Raw genomic sequence first — 20,743 nt, 5'->3', positions numbered from 1 at the left:
CTTCATTACATAAGAACATAAGAACATAGAAATACAGGGAGGCTGGAAGAGGCCGAGTGGCCCACACAGGGCAGCCCCAGAATCCCCCCTAATACTCACGATGGGTGAGGTGTAGTTTCAGGGGCACAGGTGGAGGCTTGATCCTCGTTTTACCGGCGGTACTATGCACGCACCAGTAACCTGTCACCTTACTGCACCCACACCTCACTCCACCTGTCATGCGGACATTAACTGTTGCTTTACTCTATTGTTAGCTTACGCTACTTGCAATCTAGGTTTTGGTGTAGAATAATATGGATTTAGATTGAGGTCTTGCTGCAATCTGTCTGAAACATGCGAAGAATGGTCAATATAATCTTATATCACTGCAGTACTTATCCAATGAAGACTTGAAGCTATTGATACTTTGTGCGCTAACTACTGACGGCGGGAGTCTATTCCAGTGATCGACGACTCTATTATTGAAATAACTTCTGCGCGCCAATGTGTTACATCGGTTTCCCTTTAACTTTATACCGTTGCTGCGTGTTCTTGTGTTGGTGTCTCTCTGAAATAGACTATCTGGGTCAATGTTTTCGAATCCTGACCTCACTATCAGGGTGTGGTTTCCTCCCGGCTAAGCCGGAAGCCACCTCACCTCGTTGCTGCATCTGTCTTAGCTCTTTCGAAATTTCCTCATCTAACACTCTGCCTAGCCTCGCCTTGCCCACACAATTTCGATGAAGGCCATCGTTAGCAAACAGGCTTCTGTCATGAATAAAATGATCCCATACGAGGAGGAGAAGGAGAAGGAGGAGGAGGAGGAGGAGGAGGAGGAAACATGGAAACATGGACTAGCAGGCAGGAGAAAGCCTTTTGGCTCATGACTAGGCTGCCTGCGTTCAGTGATTTAATCAATCCGTTTGCCATAGGAGTGGCTTGCAGGGAAGGATTAAAGCACTCTTGTATCTACTCTTGGGAATGTTCAGTTCACTCCCGTTGCAGCAAAGTGGCGATCAATGCGTTTCTTGAAGGAGTTGATGGTCTCTGCGCTAACCACTTCTGCAGGAAGGCTGTTCCAATGGCGAACAACTCTATTCGAGAAATAACTCCTGCCGATGTCGGTATTGCATCGCTTTGCTTGAATTGTTTTTCCGTTGTTTCTTGTTCTCAGGTTAGTTTGTAGCGTGAAGAGTTTGGAGGGACCAATGTTGCTGAGCTTGTTCAGGTACTTAAAGACTTGTATCATGTCTCCCCGCAGGCGTCTCTTTTCCAACGTGAAGAGGTTGAGTCGCTCGAGTCGCTCTTCATAGGGCTTCGTCCTCAGTGATGGTATCATCTTCGTGGCGCGGCGCTGTACTCTCAAGTAATTCAATGTCTTTCCTGTAATTAGGAGACCAAAATTGCACGGCGTATTCCAGGTGGGGCCTTACCAGCGAATTGTACAAGGATAACATAACTCCCGGCGTCTTGTATTCGAAGTTCCTCGATATGAACCCAAGCATTGTATTGGCTTTCTTACAGGCGGACTTGCAGTGTTTTATTTGTTTCAAGTCACTTGATGGTGACCCCGAGGTCTCTTTCCTCTTGCACAACATGTAGTGGTTCGCCACCCATGTGGTATGTGTGGTTGCTCTTTCTGGATCCGATATGCATTACTTAACATTTGGCAGTGTTGAAGGACATCTGCCATTTTTCTGACCACCGAGTGATCTGGTCCAGGTCTCTCTGGATAATTTTGCAGTCTGTTGTTGTGAGGGCCTTCCAACCCACCTTTGTGTCGTCGGCAAATTTTGAAAGATTGGATTTCAATCCTAGTTCTAGGTCGTTGATATATATGATGAAAAGTATGGGTCCCAGCACTGACCCCTGTGGCACTCCACTTGTGACCGGAAGCCACTCGGAGGCCTGTCCGTTGAGTACAACTCGTTGTTTTCTTCCAGTGAGCCAGTCCTTGATCCACGCTGTCAGATTGCCGCCTAATCCTGCCGACTTGAGTTTCTTGAGGAGTCTTTCGTGTGGCACTTTGTCAAAGGCTTTCTGAAAGTCTAGATATATAACATCGCTGGGGATATGATTATCCCAGTTTTCATAGATACTTTGGAAGAAGTCCAATAAATTGGTTAAGCATGAGCGCTTGTTCCTGAAACCGTGCTGAGCATCGGAAATGATGTTGTTGTCTTCAAGGAACCTAACGAGTTTGTCTCTGATGATCTTCTCGAGGATTTTTCCCGCCACAGAGGTCAGGCTGATTGGTCTGTAGTTTAGGGCCACACTTTTGTCTCCCTTTTTGTAGATCGGAGTTACATTCGCTTGTTTCCAGTCTTTTGGGACTTTGTTTTGTTGTAGTGACAGATTGTAGATGGTGGTGAGTGGCTTCAGGATTTGCTGCTTGAGTTCCTTGAGAAGCCTGGGTGACAAGTCGTCGGGTCCGGTGGACTTGTTTGTCTCGAGTTTGTCTAGGTACTTCTTCACATCCCGTTCTTCGATTGTGCCAATTTCTAGGGGAGTGATTCCCATCGGTGGGTAGGGCTCTGGTACGTACTGGGTATTCTCGACCGTGAACACAGACGCGAAGTTTCTGTTTAGGATTTCGACCATTTGTTTACTGTCCTGTGTTAGTACGTCACTTTCATCTTTTAAGGGACCGATATTGCTTTTTGTCTTCTTTTTGGTTCTTATATACGTGAAGAACTTTTTCGGTTGGACTTGGCTTCGCGTGCAATTTGCTTTTCATAGTCGCGTTTACGCTGGCGAATGAGTGTTCTGCAAGCTCTGAGGCTTTGATGGTATTGCTCGCGTGCCTCGTCAGTGCCGTTTTCTTTGAGCGAGTTGTATTTTCTCTTCTTTAAATTAATCGCCCGTCGAACCTGGGTAGTCATCCATGGTGGGCTTGTGGCATTATTTGTTCTCCTTGTCTTCATGGGAACAGTTGTTCTCTCTACCTCCAGGAGTTTGTTCTTGAAGCCATTCCACGCTCCGTCCACAGGAGTGTAGGTCATGGGTTCCCAAGTTGTCTGGGTTAGCAGCTCACGAGCGAAATTAAAATTGGAGGAGGAGGAGGAGGAGGAGGAGGAGGAGGAGGAGGAGGAGGAGGAGGAGGAGGAGGAGGAGGAGGAGGAGGAGGAGAAGGAGGAGGAGGAGGAGGAGAAGGAGGAGGAGGAGGAGGAGGAGGAGGAGGAGGAGGAGAAGGAGGAGGAGGAGGAGGAGGAGAAGGAGGAGTAGGAGGAGAAGGAGGAGTAGGAGGAGAAGGAAGGAGGAGGAGGAGGAGGAGGAGAAGGAGGAGTAGGAGGAGGAGGAGGAGGAGGAGAAGGAGGAGGAGGCCAATATTCGCGACAAAGAATAAGACAAAGTATGACAGCTCTGATACGCTTAAGAGCTCTCTCTCCCTCGACCATTCCCCTTGAGACGAAAATATTGCTGGAGGGAAAAATTCGAGACGAGGCACAGTGACTCCCATTACGACTAACTTCTAACGCCCCAGAAAATATTAACAGGGTTTGCATGAGTGGTTTTCCCGCTGAAGGTGCAGAAATCAGGTAAACTATCCCTAGGATCACCATCCGTCCATGAAAGCCCGGACTACATTGCGAGAGGCGTTTCAGACAGGCGTACTGGGGCCAGGATGCATTTAGGGATACGGGCCAAGGTCAGCAAAGAGTCACTTTACATCCTTTATTTCTATTTCCGTACACCCGCCACATCCTTTTCGTCTAGTGAGGACACGGATGCGGGTGCTGGTGCATCTCTAAAGTCAGTATTGTCAGACGCCTCCACCCTTCTCATCAACTGTTTCCACTGACCAAAAAGGAGATCAGTGGAGTTCTAATGAGTGTTTTTTTAGGTTCATGGCATAGAAGAAGGATCAAACTACTGGACGGGTCATAAATTACCCTTGAAATCCGCCGAACTCCTACGAAAGGCTACTCAAACATGTGTGCCAGGACGCCAAGATGTTTTAGACTTAGAGTACGACCCCGAGCTGAAGTATCTGTCAGCCTTACTCGGCGGTGACCGGAGAGTATATAGAGTATAGGTGGGCGTGAACACCTCCATGTAAAAGGTACACATGACATGTTTCAACCGGAGTAAAAATGGTCGTAGGAAAATTAAAGGAAGCGACTGCTGATATTTGGTGACAATAAGGGCGAGAGTCGTCTGCTCTGAGTGTGTGTGAGTGTGTGTTTGTGGTACAGGAAAAGGAAACAGATTAAAGAACAAAGAGAAAGAAGGAAAAAAAATGGAAGAAAAGATAAAGTACGTTCCAGTAAATGATGTTTCCAAGAAGCGCGCTGAACAAAAAAGGCTATTCCCATTATAAAAAAAGCAACGTGATTTAGACTCCCCTCTTTTATTTGTTTGTTTGTGTTTTAATCGGAGGAAAATGACAAAGTGCCGGAAGGTGATATGTACGTAGATTAAGTATGGTATTAAGTATTTATAAGTTATGCATTAATGTTAAGTTTTCTTTGTAAGCGCCCAGACAAAACTATGTAGTAACAAGGAATCCAAATCCCTTTATAGAAGTTTTGATACCTTTTTACTTTTGTATGTTTATATACTAGGATTGTATACCATATGTAAGTTTCAGCTACATATAGCTCCTAGAGGATTCTACACACACACACACAAGAGGATACAAGGCGCTGAGATTCAGGGTGTAATGTAGAGCTTCCTCAATAAATACTGTGTGCCTCCACGCCTATCCATCCCCCTCAAGACGGACACCACGGACACGTCGACGAGGATGGGATATAACCAGTTGCCACATATTACAGGTCCGTTGTAGTGCTGTCAAGAGTAATGAAGTGCTGGTAGACGACAAACACAACAAAGGGAGATTGTGTTAGTTTAAAAATGAACGTGACTTCCTCCTCATGTCTTCCCCAGGGTCGATTCTCGGAAACTTTGGGTGAAATTAACATAGAGCATTAAATATTGGATCAAATGAACGTAGAGGGTTAAATGAAGGTGTTGAAACTCTCCTTCTTGAGCTCGATTTTAGGAAATATTTGATTATATGGACGTAGACGCTCACTTACTGCATCAAATGAACGTTAGGGCCACAAGAACGTGGTCTTGTGTTTGATTCCAGGAAACACTGGGTTATACGAACTTAGAGATAGGGCTCCAGGCTTTGTGTGTGTGTGTGTGTGTGTGTGTGTGTGTGTGTGTGTGTGTGTGTGTGTGTGTTCAGGGAATGGAGACGGATTAGAGCACAAAAAGAAATAAAAATAAAAAAACAGAAGGAAAAAATAAATGACCATTGTATTATTTAGAAAAAATCGCAAAAAAATCCCCAACCAAAGTGAACTTCATTTAGATTTTCGACTCCCCCCTCGGGATTATTAATTACTCAGTATACCACGGAGAGAAGATTACATAGGACTGAGTGAAGGGGGTTGTCGTAGTCTCCTTCCCGTGCAGATATGATGAAGCGAATTGTACTTTCCTCTTTTCTTCGTGCTGAGTCACAGAAAATGGAAGGAAGTAAAGGAAAGAATATACCCGAGAAATTGCTGAGGACAGTGGCTCACAACCTTCTTTGTCGCGTTCCCTTCCCCAGTCACTCCTTCACCTGTGGACCCTTCTTTTCCAGCAAAGGAGACAGTTCAAGGGCATAAAAAAAGGAAACAATAATGAAGGAAAAAAAAAGCCCGCTACTCTCTGTTCCTAAAAAGAGTTACCCCTTGACTGCGGATTTCCTACAATCAGACCTCACCAAGCTACAGGAATGGAGCAAAAAGTGTCTGCTACAATTCAATGAAGAAAAATGTAAAGTCCTGCACCATGGGAGAGGATATCCAGCACACCAATACCACATGGGAAACACTCCACTATCCACCACAGAGGCAGAGAAAGACCTGGGACTATATGTTACCAGGCTACCACTGAAAGACAAATCCGTGGCAATCGCAGCAGATGGGTTAAGAGGAACGAAACAGGTTAATCAGGGAATATCGCGGGCCACTCACGACCATCCAAGGGGCCAAATTTGTGACGTGGGCCGTGAGTTTGACACCCTGGCACCCTTAGCTAGTGCAGAGACATTCTAGCACTTAAGTATTCAGTTTTAAGGATTGTGTACAGTACTATGATTATCGTCACCCTCATAAAATAATCGCCCGAGTCATTTTTCATAGATTTCCAGGTTAATGTCTACATCAATTTTTCATCATGTGACGCCCTTTCTTTTTAGTGCGGAGTTTTTCTGTCTGTTTTCTTCTTTTTAGCGCGTAGTTTTTCTGTCTGTTTTCTTCTTTTTTCTTTTTAGCGCGGAGATTTTCTGTCTGTTTTTTTCTTTTTTCTTTTTAGCGCGGTGTTTTTGTCTTTCTATTTTTTTTTTTTTTTTTTGCGCGGAGTCTTTCTGTCTGTTTTCTTCTTTTTTCTTTTTAGCGCGGAGTTTTTTTGTCTGTTTTCTTCTTTTTTCTTTTTAGCGCGGTGTTTTTCTGTCTGTTTTCTTCTTTTTTCTTTTTAGCGCGGTGTTTTTCTGTCTGTTTTCTTCTTTTTTCTTTTTAGCGCGGTGTTTTTCTGTCTGTTTTCTTCTTTTTTCTTTTTAGCGCGGAGTTTTTCTGTCTGTTTTCTTCTTTTTTCTTTTTAGCGCGGAGTTTTTTTGTCTGTTTTCTTCTTTTTTCTTTTTAGCGCGGTGTTTTTCTGTCTGTTTTCTTCTTTTTTCTTTTTAGCGCGGTGTTTTTCTGTCTGTTTTCTTCTTTTTTCTTTTTAGCGCGGAGTTTTTCTGTCTGTTTTCTTCTTTTTTCTTTTTAGCGCGGTGTTTTTCTGTCTGTTTTCTTTTTTTCTTTTTAGCGCGGTGTTTTTCTGTTTTCTTCTTATTTGTTTTTATCGCTGAGTTTTTCTGTCTGTTTTCTTCTTTTTTCTTTTTAGCGCGGAGTTTTTTTGTCTGTTTTCTTCTTTTTTCTTTTTAGCGCGGTGTTTTTCTGTCTGTTTTCTTCTTTTTTCTTTTTAGCGCGGAGTTTTTCTGTCTGTTTTCTTCTTTTTTCTTTTTAGCGCGGAGTTTTTCTGTCTGTTTTCTTCTTTTTTTCTTTTTAGCGCGGAGTTTTTCTGTCTGTTTTCTTCTTTTTTCTTTTTAGCGCGGAGTTTTTCTGTCTGTTTTCTTCTTTTTAGCGCGGAGTTTTTCTGTCTGTTTTCTTCTTTTTCTTTTTAGCGCGGTGTTTTTCTGCCTTTTCTATTTTTTCTTTTTTAGCGCGGAGTTTTTCTGTCTGTTTTCTTCTTTTTCTTTTTAGCGCGGTGTTTTTCTGCCTTTTCTATTTTTTCTTTTTTAGCGCGGAGTTTTTCTGTCTGTTTTCTTCTTTTTCTTTTTAGCGCGGAGTTTTTCTGTCTGTTTTCTTCTTTTTTCTTTTTAGCGCGGAGTTTTTCTGTCTGTTTTCTTCTTTTTCTTTTTAGCGCGGTGTTTTTCTGTCTTTTCTTTTTTTCCTTTTTTCAGTGCGACGTTTTTTCATCTTTCATTTTTCTTTTTTTTTTCTTCTGCCTTCGTCATTCAGGGTTTGAGATTTGGCCTTTTCATTTCTGCCTAAATCTTAAGCCAAATGAAATAATGAGTTCTTTTGCGATTTCCTGAACAGTAGAAAACAATGACTTGGGCGGTTTGTTTACGAAGGTGACGATATTAATCTGAGCTGCATGTCTCCTAATTCCACTATAATAAATTTGAAAATAATTAGAATCTCTATGGACCCCTGCTTGGGAACCACGGGCATAGGAGGACTGAGGGAAAGCGTCTCTCTCTCTCTCTGGCACACCAAAAAAATTGTATAAATGGGAATAACGTACAAAAAAACGCGTTAAAACAAAAACAGAAAAACACCGCTAAAAAAAAGAAAAAAAAGAAAAAAGAAAAAAAACGCTCAAAAAAGAAAAAGAAAAAGAAAGTAGAAAGAAACGCTAAGAAGAGAAACAGAAACAGAAAGCAAAAAGTAAAACACTGCGCTAAAAAAAAGACAAAAACAACAGAAAAAAGAAACAAGAAAAAGAAAACACCAAGAAGAAATAGAGAAAAAAACAGAAAACAAACAAATATACTGCATTAAAAAAAGAAAAAAAAGAAAAAAAGAAAGACGAAAAAAACGGCAGAGATGAAATACAGAAAAAAAACAGAATACAGAAACAGAAAACACCGCGCTAAAAAATAAAAAATAAAAAAGACAGATGAAATAGAAAAGAAAAAACAGAAAAATACGGCAAAAAAAAATGGCCGAGAAGAGAAAAAAACAAAACAAACACCGCGCTAAAAAGAAAAAAAAAACAGAAGCAAAAACAAAATACCCCGCTAAAAAAAAAAATGCCAAGAATAGAGTAAAAAAACAAAAAAAAAAAACAGAAAAACAGCGCACTAAAAAAAAAACAAAAAAAAGAAAGAGGGAAACAACTGACGAGAAGAAATAGAGAAAAAAATCAGAAAACAGAGAAAAACACCGTGCTAAAAAAAAACGCTAAAAAGAAAAAAAACGGAAAACAAGCAGAAAAACACCGCGCTATAAAAAGTGATAGAAGAAAAAAACACCGAGAATAGAGAAAAAAACGGAAAACAGAAAAACACCGCGCTAAAAAAGTTATAAAATAAAAAAACACCGAGAATAGAGAAAAAAACGGAAAACAAACAGAAAAACACCGCGCTAAAAAAGTGATACAAGAAAAAAACACTGAGAATAGAGAAATAAACGGAAAACAAACAGAAAAACACCGCGCTAAAAAAGTGATACAAGAAAAAAACACCGAGAATAGAGAAAAACGGAAAACAAACAGAAAACACTGCGCTAAAAAGTGATACAAGAAAAAACACCGATAATAGAGAAAAACGGAAAACAAACAGAAAACACCGCGCTAAAAAAGTGATACAAGAAAAACACCGATAATAGAGAAAAAACGGAAAACAAACAAAAAACACTGCGCTAAAAAAAGTGATAGAAGAATAAAACACTGAGAATAGAGAAGGAAGGAGCAGGAGAAAGAGGAGGAGGAGGAGGAGGAGGGACGGGAGCTCTGACCCTGTGATAAAAGTTCAGATTCATTATAAAAGATGCAGGATTTGATCTTATGACAGCTTGACCTTATTCTCTCCTCCTCCTTCTCTGTCTGCTGGCCTGTTAGTAATTTCTCTCTCTCTCTCTCTCTCGTCTTTCACTACTCTATTGCACTTCCTTTATTTTCTTCTCTCTCTCCTTCTCCTTCTTTTGTTCCGTTTCTTCTTTCATTTCTCTCTTTCTTCCATTCCTTTTTTTTCCCCTCCTTTACGTCTGTCTGTCTGTCTGTCTGTCTGTGTGTCTTTCTGTGTGTCTTTCTGTCTGTCAGTGTGTCTGTCTATCTCTCTCTCTCTGTCTGTCTGTCTGTCTGTCTGTCTGTCTGTCTTTCAGTGTCTGTCTGTCTGTCTGTGTGTTTTTCTGTCTGTCAGTATGTCTGTCTGTCTGTCTTTCTGTGTCTGTGTCTGTCTGTCTGTGTGTCTGTCTATCTCTGTCTGTCTGTCTGTCTGTCTGTCTGTCTGTGTCTGTGTCTGTCTTTCTGTGCCTGTCTGTCTTTCTGTGTCTGTCTGTCTGTCTGTGTCTGTCTGTCTGTGTGTCTGTCTTTCTCTGTCTGTCTGTCTGTCTGTCTGTCTGTGTCTGTCTGTCTGTGTGTCTGTCTTTCTCTGTCTGTCTGTCTGTCTGTCTGTGGTCGCAGCAGGAGGGGATGTGTAGTGACGCAACAACAACAACAATGATAAGTGTTTCGAGCTGTCAACAATTGAAGGAAAAAAAGTTATCAGTAAACGAACTGCGCATTAAGGATTATCAGAGCCACTTCCGTCACCACCAAGAATAGTTCAGCTGGATCGATCCTCTTCCTGTCAATCTCTCTCTCTCTCTCTCTCTCTCTCTCTCAATCTTTCGTGCTTTCTTTTATCTTTTCTTGCGTTCTAAGGCCTTTCTTTTATTTTTTTACTACATCCTTAACTCTCTCTCTCTCTCTCTCTCTTTCTTTTTATCTTTCTTGCGTTCTAAGGCCTTTCTTTTATTTTTTACTACATCCTTAACTCTCTCTCTCTCTCTCTCTCTCTCAACTATCTTTCCTGCCTTCCCCAGACACGTGTTCATTTATCTCAGCTTTCTTATGCTTCAAGTAGATAAAAGTGTCCTAAACGGATGTCGTCCCCGCTTTCAGGATGATAATGACTGCCTGCTTGTGTCTGAAAGCGTGGAAAACCCGCTGTTAGGCAAGTGTGTGATAAATATAGCATGTGCTCGCTGACCTCAACAGTGACAAATAAGGAAAACTGTAAGACGCAGAAAATGGAGAGGCGTTAGTGTGTGTGTGTGTGTGTGTGTGTGTGTGTGTGTGTGTGTGTGTGTGTGTGTGTGTGTGTGTTTAATACTGATAAACAGGACGTATGATAAATCTAGCATGTGTTCGCTCACTTCCAGCAAGGCAAATAGGGAGAGTTGTAATAGACAGGGTGGGAGACAGCATTAGTGTGACTGTGTAGAGTGATAAGGCAAATAGGGAGAGTTGCAATAGACAGGGTGGGAGGCAGCATTAGTGTGACGGTGTAGAGTGATAAGGCAAATAGGGAGAGTTGCAATAGGCAGGGTGGGAGACAGCATCAGTGTGACTGTGTAGAGTGATAAGGCAAATAGGGAGAGTTGCAATAGGCAGGGTGGGAGACAGCATTAGTGTGACTGTGTAGAGTGATAAGGCGAATAGGGAGAGTTGCAATAGGCAGGGTGGGAGACAGCATCAGTGTGACTGTGAAGAGTGATAAGGCAAATAGGGAGAGTTGCAATAGGCAGGGTGGGAGACAGCATCAGTGTGACTGTGTAGAGTGATGAGTCTTTGCCACTCCCTTCCCACTGATCTCCCGGAAGTACATTAGGAAACACGTCAACCCCTCGAGCCCTTTCAACCTCTCCTAGGCGTGCGTCTCTTATGGTATCTCGGGAACGCGGACCCCCAGTTTGTACGCTTGGCTAACCTCTCTCTGCTGTCCTCGCGTGCTGGTTTTTTCTTTCCTCTGATTTTCTTGGAAGGAAAAGAAAACAACAAAAAATATCAGCTTCCGTAAAACAAGAAGCATTACGCACGCCAGATAACGAAAACAAAAAAAAACAATAACTAAAAAACAACAATAACAAAAAAAAGACAAAAAAAAAAAAAAAAGATAAAAAAAAAATAACAAAAAAAAAAATAACAATAAATAACAAAAAAAAACAATAAATAACAAAAAAAACAATAAATAATAACAAAAAACAATAACAAAAAACAACAATAAATAACAAACAAGAAAAAAAACAATAAATAACATAACAAAACAAGAAAAAAAATAACAAAATAAGAAAAAAAAATAAAAATAAATAAATAAATAAATAAATAAATAAATAAATAAAAAAACAATAAATAAAAAAAAACTAATAAATAACATAAAAAAAATAACAACAAGAAAAAAACAATAAATAACATAACAAAACTAAGAAAAAAACAATAAATAACAAAACAAGAAAAAAATAGGAAAACAAAAGTATAAAAATAGGGAACAACACCAACACCACCAGGGTCCTCAGTGTGCTGTAAACAATAGGAAAATGTATTACGAACGTGAAATAACGAAAAAAAAAGTCTTCTGAACGTGAGACACCTAAATAATAATAAGGAAATAAATTATGGACGAGAGAGAGAGAGAGAGAGAGAGAGAGAGAGAGAGAGAGAGAGAGAGAGAGAGAGAGAGAGAGAGAGAGAGAGAGAGAGAGAGAGAGAGAGAGAGAGAGAGAGAGAGAGAGAGAGAGAGAGAGAGAGAGAGAGAGAGAGAGAGAGAGAGAGAGAGAGAGAGAGAGAGAGAGAGAGAGAGAGAGAGAGAGAGAGAGAAGGAGGAGATGGAGGAGGATAAATCAGAGAGAAAGAAAGACGGGAAAACCCAAACCCTAAGGAAGGGAAGGGAAGGGAAGGGAAAGGAAGAGAAGGGTAGGGAAGAGAAGGGTAAGGAAGGGAAGGGACGGGAAGGGAAGGGCAAGGAAGGGATGGGAAGGGAAGGGTAGGGAAGGGAAGGACAAGGAAGGGATAGGAAGGGAAGGGAAGGGAAGGGAAGGGTAAGGTGGGGAAGGGAGGGGTAGGGAAGGGAAGGGAAGGGCAAGGAGGGGAAGGGAGGGGTAGGGAAGGAAAGGGAAGAGCAAGGAGGGGAAGGGAAGGGAAGGAAGGGATGGCTTAGGGGAGGGAAAGGAAGGGAAGGCAAAGGGAGAGATGGGTAAGGAAGGTGTTATGAATACAGTTAACTGACGTCTAGGGGGTGATTTGTGTTGAAAAGATAGCTAACTGGGACATAACATAATTGTAAGGTTAAGTGAAAGCAAATGGTACAATTTCACTTATTATTAAAACTTAACCTAATAAGACAATTAATTAGAACATATGACAAAATAGGCAATGACAAGAATAAGTGGTTTGGTTCCCTGAGGTGATTAGTTATAGTTACAATTACACATAAGGAACTAAGTATGAAAATTATCTTTGAGGAACCAAACAAGAATTACAAATGTGGAACGAAATATTAGTTCACCAAGGTGTTTTAGTTTAGAGTTAAGAATTACACATAAGGAATACAAATATATATGCAACCGAGAATGGGTATGTGTGTGTAAATGTGTGTGTCAGACCCCGTGGTAAACCCTGGTTAGCTCACGATAAGTTGAAGAGTCCTTGTGTCCTCGGGGGAAGTGAGCTACCTCGGATGAGACTGCCGGGGTTAGTTCTTCTTGGGGATTTACCCCCTAGGGGAACGGGCCTTTGTCAAACGACGGCCCGTCGGGGGAACCTGCCGCTGGCGTGCGGCGGGTGTGGACGCCTGCCGCCGCCACAGCCACAGCTACGGGTAACAGCCGGCGAGCAGCGACGGAGGCACGGGCTATCTGGGCAGGCGCCCAGCAGACACCCGTAGCGGTACTCGTGCGAGCAGCCGACTGGTCGACTTGACCGCGGAGAGGTGGCCCAACGCGAGGATAACCCCACCAGTCCACCTCGCCTCCGTAGAAGGGCCACCCGGCTGCTCGCCCGAGGAGTGCTGGCGTTCCACTGCCGGGGTTATGTTGTTGTTGTTGTTGTTGTTAAAGATTTACCCCTAGTATCACTAGGGGAACGGGCCCTTGTCCGAAGACGGCCCGTTAAGAGGGTAAAAATGCTCCCTCCCTGCGCGGGGGAGCACGGGCTTAGCCTAATGAAGGAAGGTCAGGGGGTTATGGTCTGTGTATACTTGTAGAGGCTGGCTACCGGCTTGTAAACAGTGCTCAAACTTCTGGATGGAGTTAATTATGACTTTCAGATCATGATGTTGCGTTTTCTGATCATCTTGTTGTCCCTCGGCTCCCTGCTTGCAACGACACCCATCCACCTGAAGCCTGGCGCCCTCACGGCACACACATGAGAGGTCTTCCTCATAGAAGATGTGCTCCTCGTAAAATATCCATATACTTCCTTGCCCAACACCACAGACACAATCAGGATAGTCTCAGAAAAACTATTCGGCATGGCAGACGCCATACGGGCAACCAAGACAAGGGAATCAAAGGCACCTTCTAGTACCAACTCTCTGAATCTTTTTCAACTACTGGAGGATAGGATTCTGTTCTTACGTGGAAAAGTTGATGAGGTAGACATGGATTATAGTTTTCACTCAGTTCACTCTCGGGTAAAGAGGGTTGCTCAACATCGTTGGGTCCGCCTCCAAGTTCCTCTTCGGTACGGCAACCGACGAGGACGTGCGCGATTTGCGGGACAACTACGCTCATGTACTTTCCTTTGCTGCCCGAAATCGCAGGGTGATCAACGCCAATTGTAGAAAACTTGCGCGGGTGCATACTAACATTGAGGCACTGCTAGAGCAGACAAATAAGATGGTAGAAGTTATCAACATAGTTGTCAAGCAGATCGACCAGGTGAATCAGTTTCTCCTCCTAGATCAGGCCTTGCATGTTCTGGAAAACGTCATTAACTCTGTCGCAACGGCAAATCAGCAGGTCATTAGCAACATGGTGGATGCAGCGCACGGTAGAGTCACACCTGCCTTGTTCCCTCTACACGATTTGAGTACGACTATCCAGATCGGGTATCAAAATTATAGTCTCAAGCCTTTATTCAACCCAGACATGAGTCAATATTCTTACCCCTTGATTGAGTCCAGCCTCACCCCCGATGCCATAATCATTCATGTTCCATTTCAGACGGCGGACGTGTTTGAGGCCCACGAAATTGTCTTCCGCTAAGGACAGTGTGTTAGCCCTGGACACATCCCCGTCTCTTGTCTTAATCGCGAAGGATTTCGCTCTGTATTCAACGGGTAGCTACTCCCTCTTGCAATATTGCAAGGAGACGGTCTTCTGGGGATTCTATTGCTCTGCGTCTCTCTTTGCCTTCCTACCGGTTCGGGGAGGGGTGTGCGAGATCGCCCTCACCCGGGTGAACACGTCTGACGCTCTTTCCCTGTGACCTTACAGGCAACTATCCCCAACACCTGCTTTCCTCTGAATTAATGTAACGGTGTACCGGGGGGCGTTTAAGGGTGTTGATTAAGACTCAGCTTCCTTAAATCGAATATATTCTTAAGCCTATATGTACAGGAGCGTCTGAGCGAGAGAGAGACTGCGGTGTGAGTCATTCGGACTCTCGTGAAGGAGTGACGAGTTACAGATTGGAAAATAATGAAGTTACAATTGGTCACGTATGTCAAGGTGACCTCCACGCTTAATGAAATGCTTTGTATACAAACTGAGACGGTAAACACTGACGGACGACATTCCTATAAGGTGGCGTGATCTATCTGTCGTGGGTTTTTTCCATTGACAATTGTATGCTAATTCGTGGTGATATTAAATAATAATAATAATAATAATAATAATAATAATAATAATAATAATAATAATAATACATTGATATCCTACTATAACATGCCGGCAACGGGCCCGTGATGGGCCCTTCTTTGTAAACATAATATAGAATAATCAATTTCCTTTGACACACACACACACTCACAAACACACACCCTACTGTGTGTGTGTGTGTGTGAGAGAGAGAGAGAGAGAGAGAGAGAGAGAGAGAGAGAGAGAGAGAGAGAGAGAGAGAGAGAGAGAGAGAGAGAGAGAGAGAGAGAGAGAGAGAGAGAGAGAGAGAGAGAGAGAGAGAGAGAGAGAGAGAGAGAGAGAGAGAGAGAGAGAGAGAGACTAATACGAAGCGAGTAAACAAACCCAAGACACGTTTCCGACAAGACTGGGCGATAGAGTGTCTCCGAACAGCTGCGGCGCCTTCCAAACACACAAGTTACTGTAAGTGTTTCAGTCACATTCAAGACACGCAACAGTTTTCCTCCTTTACTTGATATCCTTCTAAATAATCTCGTAATATCTGAGTCACTGGTCCCGGTCTGGAATTCTTCCCTCAAGCAATATTTTCGTATTAAAGGAATGGCGGAGGGAGGGAGAACCTGACACATCGGCGGCAGTCTCTCCCAACACCCCGCACCTTTACAGGACTGGAGCACACTAACACACCTGGGAGGGGAGGAGCCCGGGCAGCCTAGGAACTCTGGCGCACCACAAGCAGAAGGAACCTGGCTCAGTATTCTCAGACGCTTTCGCCTCGCACATCAACAATTTCCAAAGGCTGAAGAGGTCTAATGCGTGTTTTGTTACATTCTTGGCACAGAGGAATGATCAAACTACCACCAGGGTCATAAAATTACCCCGGGAAATGCCCACAACTCCTAGGAAAACCTTGCCAAATGTGTGCTCCTGGTTGCCCGAAGGTTTGAAAATACGGGTCCTGGCTGACCGCCGATACTGCTTAACTGACCCTAAGGGAGCGAGGGAGAGCTTGACACACCGACGCAAGTGTCTCCTATAGCTTACAGCCTAGACACGACTGATGCTCGTTTTGTTAACCATCTCGGCGCCCAAGCTCACTTATTTGCCAAGGCTTTCGTAGGAGTTTTGGGCATTTCCCGGGGTAGCTTTACGACCCTTCTGGCAGATTAGCCATTCTGCTGTACCGTGAACCAAAGGGAGCACTTTGTGTCGAGTGTGGTGAATTGAGACATTTTTTCCTTATTTGGTTCTGTACTCTAAGCCATAAGAGTGAAGCAGTTTATATTCAAGCTGAGTATGGAGGGGTAAGTGACCAGTTCGCGTGCAAGTGTACAAGACTTTATTTATTTATTTATTTTGTACAAAAATAGAAGGTCACTGATTCAGTCAAGCAGAATGCGGTGAGCTGAGACACTTCTTGGGGTGAATTGAGACATGTGTAAAACTGTTTTATATGGTAAATAAACAAACATCCTCTTACTTGTTGTTGAATTTACTTGATCTCTAAATGAATTAAGATCAGTTCAAACAAAATACACACCTTTCAGACATTTAGTTAGCTGTTTTTTCACCCTTTGGAAAATACCATGATGAATTTGTATACCGGGTGGCTAGTAAAAAAAAAGTAACCTACATACTGCTACTTTCTGTAAGTGCCAGGGAAGTGGTTACATCATGCTGTGTTTTACATGCATTTTAAAGTCAGCAGAAGCTTTATCAATTTCCCTAATTGTAGAAAGCGGTGTGCCTGACAATAGCACTGGTCCACTGATCAAGTGATCATATTAACCTCACCAACATCATCACGTTTGGGTCAGTCCTACTGAGTGTTCATCCTTCTTTCTAAGAATGTATTCGTTACACTGGTTTTCCTAACTTTTAGAACTCTTCCTATGTATACCCTCCTATCATAGGTTACTACAAAGTATTTCTCTTCCTCAGGGTAAATCTTCACAAATTTCCTAGGAACAAAGCTCACATAAGCGTCTTGCTCAAACTGTATCATAGTTTTCTTATGTTGTCAATGACAGGATCCACCACCAGGGTGCAGCACCAGCCAAATGTTTGACAGCACTTGCTAAAATGTGTGTCAATTCACCTCACAACTTTTTTTTGTTGGGGTGAATTGAGACAAAGTTATTCAGTCTATATCAGCAAAAATATTGAGGACATTATATTTCTATTTAATTCATATTAAACCTGAGCTATTTACCAATCAACATGCAAAAAATTTTGCATCTAAAATCTCAAATAACTTCAGGAGAGTAAAATTACCCAGATTATTGTTTTTGGAACACGAAATTTCGCGGGGTTTAAGAAATCTTACCCTTAGGGAGAATGGATTTTACATGCTTTTAACAACTTCCTACTGAAAAGTTGTATATACAAAATTTCTAGGTCTAGCCTAGGCGTATCTAATGAGCACAACAGCAAAAGCATGTTGAATCAAGCAACTTCGCAATATTGACTGTCTTAATTCACCCCCCAAATGTTGTCTCGATACACCCCACTCGACACTATTAGAATTAGACTGACCTCCTTGTTGATGAGAGGGGTGGAAGCGTCTGACAATACCGCCCTAACACACACGAACAGACATGGAGAGGGAGGGACGCGGGCCACCTAGAAGCTCTGGCTTACCTCAAGACGGAGCTGAACTACCCTCGGTGAAGGAAGCACAGCGCCACGTGGAGGCGAAGGAGTAACTCGCCTGGGAAAGAGGAGAAATTGAGAGTTAGTGAACACCTCGACGACGGCAACAAAGGGACGAGGCGATGCTAGGCAACTGGGGAAAGGAGAAGAGATAGAATGAAAGAATGGGAAGAAATGGAGAGAGATAAAAAGACGAAAATGGATGTGTGCATTCTGACAAAGAGAAGAAAAAAGAGAAGACAGTGAGTACCGAACTGAAGAAAGGAAGAGGAGAGATGCGATCCAGGAATGAAAAGAAAAAATATCCAAAGAAATTAAGAAAGAAAAAAACGAAAAATACAGCTGTTTGATAGGACAAGACAAGACAAGACAAGAGAGTGAATTACGAACTGAAGAAAGGAAGAGGAGAGATGCGATCCAGGAATGAAAAGAAAAAATATCCAAAGAAATTAAGAAAGAAAAAAACGAAAAACACAGCTGTTTGATATGATACCAAATAAGGCAAGACAAGGCGCCGAGTGGAATTTCCTTAGCCCTCGCGTCTGTTTGTTCTTGTTTTTTTCAGTATATTATTTTTCTGCATTATTCGTAACAAACAAGTCTTTCAGTGAGTGCATCTATCCATCTGGCTCTCTACATAACACCTGTCAGTCTGTCCGCCTATCTGTCTATGGCCATTTATCTGTCCAACCGTCCACGCTGTATTGCCCAACATCGCCTTCACTTTATCTCCGCACAGCCGCAGCGCGTCATCAAACACACGAGAAAATAATCCAGACCAGGAAAGGGTTTACCGGCGCCGAGGATCGAACAAGCGACCAACGAGATGGGAAAGCCACTTCTTAACCAGTCGGCCAGAGAGGTGCCTCCTCGCAAAGTGAGTTTTGGGAGGCTGGCCCATCAGGCCGGCCAGCTGCACTGCAATACTTCCACAGCGGTGGGTGGTAAGTGTGAGGGGAGGAGTGCAGGGCGAACACACACACACGCAAAAAACCCGACTTTGTAGCTCAGCAGTAAGGCTTTGCGCCGTCAGGCTTCGCTGCCTGGCAGGCGAAGGTTCGAGCCCCGCTCAGACCGGGATTATTCCGCTAACAAGGAGCGATTACCGTCCCTTCTTGAGCACGGGGGAGCAAGGGTGTGTGGCGTGTGAAGGTCCCGTCACTGCCCAGAGATCGACTAATGAGCCTTGCTCTAAGCGGGAGGGGACTTGCTGGCGACGACGCGCCCACCTGGCCTGGTGATCAGGCCGTGATGAATTACATGTATTCTAAGCAACAAAATATCACTCTACGGTATATTATTGACATATTTCATTTACAAGTATACATAATTCTCTCTCTCTAAGGATGTGTGTGTGTGTGTGTGTGTGTGTGGGAGGGGGGTACTATGAGTGTGTGTAAGTAAATATTTATTGCTATTAATAAATACATATACAGAGAGAGAATTACATTTAAAAAAATTCAGCGACAGTCTGAACCGAAGCTCCTGACAGACAGATGTCAATTTATAGATGTTTTATTCCACCTGTAACACATAAAAAATTTGACATATAAAATACAACCTAACAATATATACATTCCTTAGCGAGTAGTTTACTAGTATATATCTTCGTCTCATCAGCTCTCCTCCTACAACTGATAGCCTTCTACCTCTTAAATTCCGCCGCGATGTTGCCTCTCTTTCTATCTTCTATCGATATTTCCACGCTGACTGCTCTTCTGAACTTGCTAACTGCATGCCTCCCCCCCTCCCGCGGCCCCGCTGCACACGACTTTCTACTCATGCTCATCCCTACACTGTCCAAACCCCTTTTGCAAGAGTTAACCAGCATCTTCACTCTTTCATCCCTCACGCTGGTAAACTCTGGAACAACCTTCCTTCATCTGTATTTCCTCCTGCCTACGACTTGAACTCTTTCAAGAGGAGGGTATCAGGACACCTCTCCTTTCGAAATTGATCTTTCTTTCGGTCACCTCTTTTAATTCTTTTTTGGGAGCAGCGAGTAGCGGGCTTTTTATTATTATTTTTTTGTGTGTGTGCCCTTGAGCTGCCTCCTTTGTTGTAAAAAAAAAAAATATATATATATATATATATATATATATATATATATATATATATATATATATATATATATATATATATATATATATATATATATATATATATATACACACACACACAAATGTAGGGCTGCAAGGGTTCTGTTGTATTTTTTGTTCTTTTAAATTTTGGGAAACTGCTTGTCTTGAGTAGTTCTTTTATATTTAGTGGCAAGCTGTTAAAGAGTTTAGGGCCAGTGCATGGTCTACTATTTTTACGTAAAGATGTTCTACACTGTGGACAAAATCAAATCTACGGTACGTTATTGCTTTAGTCTGGTGTAAGTCATCCACAGATTTAAATATTTTATTATCTGAAAAATTTGAAAACAATTTATGAATCAGTAATAATAAGTATTTATGTATTAAACCTAATTTATAAATCTCCAGTAAAGAAAAAAATGTCGGACACGAAATCAAACTTACCTAAAAAAATACACCTGACAACTTTCTTCTGTGATACGGGCATATGGCAATCCTGTTTAGGAATGGCGGCCATGTGCTGCCCAGATGGGTACACAGTATGGCAGGCGAGGGCAGCACAATGTGTAATAAACACTGATCAGAGCATCTGTACGTAGTGAGATTATACCGAGTCTTGTACATTATTCCACACACTTTTGAGATTTGAGTGCACACTTCATATATATGTACATACTTTCAAATTCAAATTTTCGTCGATTCGTATCCCAAGGAATTTTGTATGGCTGAAGATACTTAATATTTCGCCTTCTCACTGCAATGGAGGCAGTTTTTTTTTTGTAGATCCGTTCTGAAAAAAGCATACAAGTAGATTTAGAGACTGAGTTTTGATCTATTAGATCTTATCCATTGATGGATTAGATTCAGCTCCGTTTTTGCGTTTAATTAAATGTAGGGAGCAAACATCTTTGTCAGCTTATAAGAGACTAGTATCATCTGCGCATATAATATAAAGAAACTTAGAGCTAGCATTTATTATATCATTAATGTAAATAAGGAAAAGAATTGGTCCTAGATTTGATCCCTGTGGTACGCCTCTCGATATAAAAATAAATTGTGAATAAGTGTTGTTACAGATTAGTTTGTGATCTAGGTATAACAAAGATAACTGAAGAAGTTGTAGTTGTAGTGTGTGTGTGTGTGTGTGTGTGTGTGTGTGTGTGTGTGTGTGTGTGTGTGTGTGTGTGTGTGTGTGTGTGTGTGTGT

The sequence above is a fragment of the Eriocheir sinensis genome, chromosome 1, assembly GCF_024679095.1.
Source record: "Eriocheir sinensis breed Jianghai 21 chromosome 1, ASM2467909v1, whole genome shotgun sequence".
Lineage (NCBI taxonomy): Eukaryota > Metazoa > Arthropoda > Malacostraca > Decapoda > Varunidae > Eriocheir > Eriocheir sinensis.
The sequence above is the reverse complement of the archived record's forward strand: the minus strand, read 5'-3'. Positions refer to the sequence as shown.